The 5,000-nt window shown below is 39.4% G+C and overlaps 7 non-coding genes across 7 annotated transcripts; all 7 read right to left on the bottom strand.

Moving 5' to 3' along the window:
- Positions 1–27: 27 nt before the first annotated feature.
- On the bottom strand, positions 28–146 carry LOC128008945 (5S ribosomal RNA). The gene has a single exon (XR_008180667.1). It is a non-coding gene; the product is annotated as a 5S ribosomal RNA (ribosomal RNA).
- Positions 147–657: 511 nt separating this feature from the next.
- Positions 658–776, bottom strand: LOC128005444 (5S ribosomal RNA). Its single transcript, XR_008178096.1, has one exon. It is a non-coding gene; the product is annotated as a 5S ribosomal RNA (ribosomal RNA).
- Positions 777–1,581: 805 nt separating this feature from the next.
- LOC128008944 (5S ribosomal RNA) lies at positions 1,582–1,700 on the bottom strand. The gene has a single exon (XR_008180666.1). It is a non-coding gene; the product is annotated as a 5S ribosomal RNA (ribosomal RNA).
- Positions 1,701–2,212: 512 nt separating this feature from the next.
- Positions 2,213–2,331, bottom strand: LOC128008943 (5S ribosomal RNA). Its single transcript, XR_008180665.1, has one exon. It is a non-coding gene; the product is annotated as a 5S ribosomal RNA (ribosomal RNA).
- Positions 2,332–2,847: 516 nt separating this feature from the next.
- Positions 2,848–2,966, bottom strand: LOC128008942 (5S ribosomal RNA). The gene has a single exon (XR_008180664.1). It is a non-coding gene; the product is annotated as a 5S ribosomal RNA (ribosomal RNA).
- A 511-nt stretch (positions 2,967–3,477) lies between these two features.
- Positions 3,478–3,596, bottom strand: LOC128005442 (5S ribosomal RNA). Its single transcript, XR_008178095.1, has one exon. It is a non-coding gene; the product is annotated as a 5S ribosomal RNA (ribosomal RNA).
- An 805-nt stretch (positions 3,597–4,401) lies between these two features.
- On the bottom strand, positions 4,402–4,520 carry LOC128008941 (5S ribosomal RNA). The gene has a single exon (XR_008180663.1). It is a non-coding gene; the product is annotated as a 5S ribosomal RNA (ribosomal RNA).
- Between the last annotated feature and the right edge of the window lie 480 nt (positions 4,521–5,000).

Here is a 5,000-nt window from a genome sequence, read left to right as displayed (position 1 = left end):
TATATACTAAGTGAAAAATGTCCAAAAAGCTTACAGCACCTGGTATTCCCAGGCGGTCTCCCATCCAAGTACTAACCAGGCCCAAACCTGCTTAGCTTCCGAGATCAGACGAGATCGGGCATAGCCAGGTTGGTATGGCCGTAAGCGAAGACAGCAGCAAAGAGAGGGCTATTTAAAGACCAGCCAATCTAATCGCCAGTACATTATATAAGTAAGAAAGAAAACCCAAAAGCTTAAAGCACCTGGTATTCCTAGGCAGTCTCTCATCAAAGTGCTAACCATACCTAAACCTGCTAAGATTCAGAGATCGGGCATTGACTCTATTTTTTGGCAAAATTATTATATACTAAGTGAAAAATGTCCAAAAAGCTTACAGCACCTGGTATTCCCAGGCAGTCTCCCATCCATGTACTAACCAGGCCCAAACTTGTTAATATTCAGAGATCGGGCATTGACTCTATTTTTTGGCAAAATTATTATATACTAAGTGAAAAATGTCCAAAAAGCTTACAGCACCTGGTATTCCCAGGCAGTCTCCCATCCGTGTACTAACCAGGCCCAAACCTGCTAATATTCAGAGATCGGGCATTGACTCTATTTTTTTTTTTTTTTTTTTTTAATGAAAGATTATTATATAATTCGTGAAATTTTTCAAACAGATTAAAGCACCTGGTATTCCCAGGCAGTCTCCCATCCATGTACTAACCAGGCCCAAACCTGCTTAGCTTCCGAGATCAGACGAGATCGGGTATAGCCAGGTTGGTATGGCCGTAAGCGAAGACAGCAGCAAAGAGAGGGCTATTTAAAGACCAGCCAATCTAATCGCCAGTACATTATATAAGTAGGAAAGAAAACCCAAAAGCTTATAGCACCTGGTATTCCTAGGCAGTCTCTCATCAAAGTGCTAACCATACCTAAACCTGCTAAGATTCAGAGATCGGGCATTGACTCTTTTTATTTTATTTTTTTTTTTAAATGAAAGATTATTATATAATTCGTGAAATTTTCCAAAGAGATTAAAGCACCTGGTATTCCCAGGCAGTCTCTCATCAAAGTGCTAACCAGACCTAAACCTGCTAAGATTCAGAGATCGGGCATTGACTCTATTTTTTGGCAAAATTATTATATACTAAGTGAAAAATGTCCAAAAAGCTTACAGCACCTGGTATTCCCAGGCAGTCTCCCATCCATGTACTAACCAGGCCCAAACCTGTTAATATTCAGAGATCGGGCATTGACTCTATTTTTTGGCAAAATTATTATATACTAAGTGAAAAATGTCCAAAAAGCTTACAGCACCTGGTATTCCCAGGCAGTCTCCCATCCATGTACTAACCAGGCCCAAACCTGTTAATATTCAGAGATCGGGCATTGACTCTATTTTTTTTTTTTTTTTTTTTTTTTTAATGAAAGATTATTATATAATTCGTGAAATTTTTCAAACAGATTAAAGCACCTGGTATTCCCAGGCAGTCTCCCATCCATGTACTAACCAGGCCCAAACCTGCTAATATTCAGAGATCGGGCATTGACTCTATTTTTTGGCAAAATTATTATATACTAAGTGAAAAATGTTCAAAAAGCTTACAGCACCTGGTATTCCCAGGCGGTCTCCCATCCAAGTACTAACCAGGCCCAAACCTGCTTAGCTTCCGAGATCAGACGAGATCGGGCATAGCCAGGTTGGTATGGCCGTAAGCGAAGACAGCAGAAAAGAGAGGGCTATTTAAAGACCAGCCAATCTAATCGCCAGTACATTATATAAGTAGGAAAGAAAACCCAAAAGCTTAAAGCACCTGGTATTCCTAGGCAGTCTCTCATCAAAGTGCTAACCATACCTAAACCTGCTAAGATTCAGAGATCGGGCATTGACTCTTTTTTTTTTTTTTTTTTTTTTTAAATGAAAGATTATTATATAATTCGTGAAATTTTCCAAAGAGATTAAAGCACCTGGTATTCCCAGGCAGTCTCTCATCAAAGTGCTAACCAGACCTAAACCTGCTAAGATTCAGAGATCGGGCATTGACTCTATTTTTTGGCAAAATTATTATATACTAAGTGAAAAATGTCCAAAAAGCTTACAGCACCTGGTATTCCCAGGCAGTCTCCCATCCATGTACTAACCAGGCCCAAACCTGTTAATATTCATAGATCGGGCATTGACTCTATTTTTTGGCAAAATTATTATATACTAAGTGAAAAATGTCCAAAAAGCTTACAGCACCTGGTATTCCCAGGCGGTCTCCCATCCAAGTACTAACCAGGCCCAAACCTGCTTAGCTTCCGAGATCAGACGAGATCGGGCATAGCCAGGTTGGTATGGCCGTAAGCGAAGACAGCAGCAAAGAGAGGGCTATTTAAAGACCAGCCAATCTAATCGCCAGTACATTATATAAGTAGGAAAGAAAACCCAAAAGCTTAAAGCACCTGGTATTCCTAGGCAGTCTCTCATCAAAGTGCTAACCATACCTAAACCTGCTAAGATTCAGAGATCGGGCATTGACTCTTTTTTTTTTTTTTTTTTTTTTTTTTTAAATGAAAGATTATTATATAATTCGTGAAATTTTCCAAAGAGATTAAAGCACCTGGTATTCCCAGGCAGTCTCTCATCAAAGTGCTAACCAGACCTAAACCTGCTAAGATTCAGAGATCGGGCATTGACTCTATTTTTTGGCAAAATTATTATATACTAAGTGAAAAATGTCCAAAAAGCTTACAGCACCTGGTATTCCCAGGCAGTCTCCCATCCATGTACTAACCAGGCCCAAACCTGTTAATATTCAGAGATCGGGCATTGACTCTATTTTTTGGCAAAATTATTATATACTAAGTGAAAAATGTCCAAAAAGCTTACAGCACCTGGTATTCCCAGGCGGTCTCCCATCCAAGTACTAACCAGGCCCAAACCTGCTTAGCTTCCGAGATCAGACGAGATCGGGCATAGCCAGGTTGGTATGGCCGTAAGCGAAGACAGCAGCAAAGAGAGGGCTATTTAAAGACCAGCCAATCTAATCGCCAGTACATTATATAAGTAAGAAAGAAAACCCAAAAGCTTAAAGCACCTGGTATTCCTAGGCAGTCTCTCATCAAAGTGCTAACCATACCTAAACCTGCTAAGATTCAGAGATCGGGCATTGACTCTATTTTTTGGCAAAATTATTATATACTAAGTGAAAAATGTCCAAAAAGCTTACAGCACCTGGTATTCCCAGGCAGTCTCCCATCCATGTACTAACCAGGCCCAAACTTGTTAATATTCAGAGATCGGGCATTGACTCTATTTTTTGGCAAAATTATTATATACTAAGTGAAAAATGTCCAAAAAGCTTACAGCACCTGGTATTCCCAGGCAGTCTCCCATCCGTGTACTAACCAGGCCCAAACCTGCTAATATTCAGAGATCGGGCATTGACTCTATTTTTTTTTTTTTTTTTTTTTAATGAAAGATTATTATATAATTCGTGAAATTTTTCAAACAGATTAAAGCACCTGGTATTCCCAGGCAGTCTCCCATCCATGTACTAACCAGGCCCAAACCTGCTTAGCTTCCGAGATCAGACGAGATCGGGTATAGCCAGGTTGGTATGGCCGTAAGCGAAGACAGCAGCAAAGAGAGGGCTATTTAAAGACCAGCCAATCTAATCGCCAGTACATTATATAAGTAGGAAAGAAAACCCAAAAGCTTATAGCACCTGGTATTCCTAGGCAGTCTCTCATCAAAGTGCTAACCATACCTAAACCTGCTAAGATTCAGAGATCGGGCATTGACTCTTTTTATTTTATTTTTTTTTTTAAATGAAAGATTATTATATAATTCGTGAAATTTTCCAAAGAGATTAAAGCACCTGGTATTCCCAGGCAGTCTCTCATCAAAGTGCTAACCAGACCTAAACCTGCTAAGATTCAGAGATCGGGCATTGACTCTATTTTTTGGCAAAATTATTATATACTAAGTGAAAAATGTCCAAAAAGCTTACAGCACCTGGTATTCCCAGGCAGTCTCCCATCCATGTACTAACCAGGCCCAAACCTGTTAATATTCAGAGATCGGGCATTGACTCTATTTTTTGGCAAAATTATTATATACTAAGTGAAAAATGTCCAAAAAGCTTACAGCACCTGGTATTCCCAGGCAGTCTCCCATCCATGTACTAACCAGGCCCAAACCTGTTAATATTCAGAGATCGGGCATTGACTCTATTTTTTTTTTTTTTTTTTTTTTTTTAATGAAAGATTATTATATAATTCGTGAAATTTTTCAAACAGATTAAAGCACCTGGTATTCCCAGGCAGTCTCCCATCCATGTACTAACCAGGCCCAAACCTGCTAATATTCAGAGATCGGGCATTGACTCTATTTTTTGGCAAAATTATTATATACTAAGTGAAAAATGTTCAAAAAGCTTACAGCACCTGGTATTCCCAGGCGGTCTCCCATCCAAGTACTAACCAGGCCCAAACCTGCTTAGCTTCCGAGATCAGACGAGATCGGGCATAGCCAGGTTGGTATGGCCGTAAGCGAAGACAGCAGAAAAGAGAGGGCTATTTAAAGACCAGCCAATCTAATCGCCAGTACATTATATAAGTAGGAAAGAAAACCCAAAAGCTTAAAGCACCTGGTATTCCTAGGCAGTCTCTCATCAAAGTGCTAACCATACCTAAACCTGCTAAGATTCAGAGATCGGGCATTGACTCTTTTTTTTTTTTTTTTTTTTTTTAAATGAAAGATTATTATATAATTCGTGAAATTTTCCAAAGAGATTAAAGCACCTGGTATTCCCAGGCAGTCTCTCATCAAAGTGCTAACCAGACCTAAACCTGCTAAGATTCAGAGATCGGGCATTGACTCTATTTTTTGGCAAAATTATTATATACTAAGTGAAAAATGTCCAAAAAGCTTACAGCACCTGGTATTCCCAGGCAGTCTCCCATCCATGTACTAACCAGGCCCAAACCTGTTAATATTCATAGATCGGGCATTGACTCTATTTTTTGGCAAA

The sequence above is a fragment of the Carassius gibelio genome, chromosome B22, assembly GCF_023724105.1.
Source record: "Carassius gibelio isolate Cgi1373 ecotype wild population from Czech Republic chromosome B22, carGib1.2-hapl.c, whole genome shotgun sequence".
NCBI classification, from domain to species: Eukaryota; Metazoa; Chordata; class Actinopteri; order Cypriniformes; family Cyprinidae; genus Carassius; species Carassius gibelio.
This window is presented reverse-complemented; position numbering and strand designations above follow the sequence as displayed.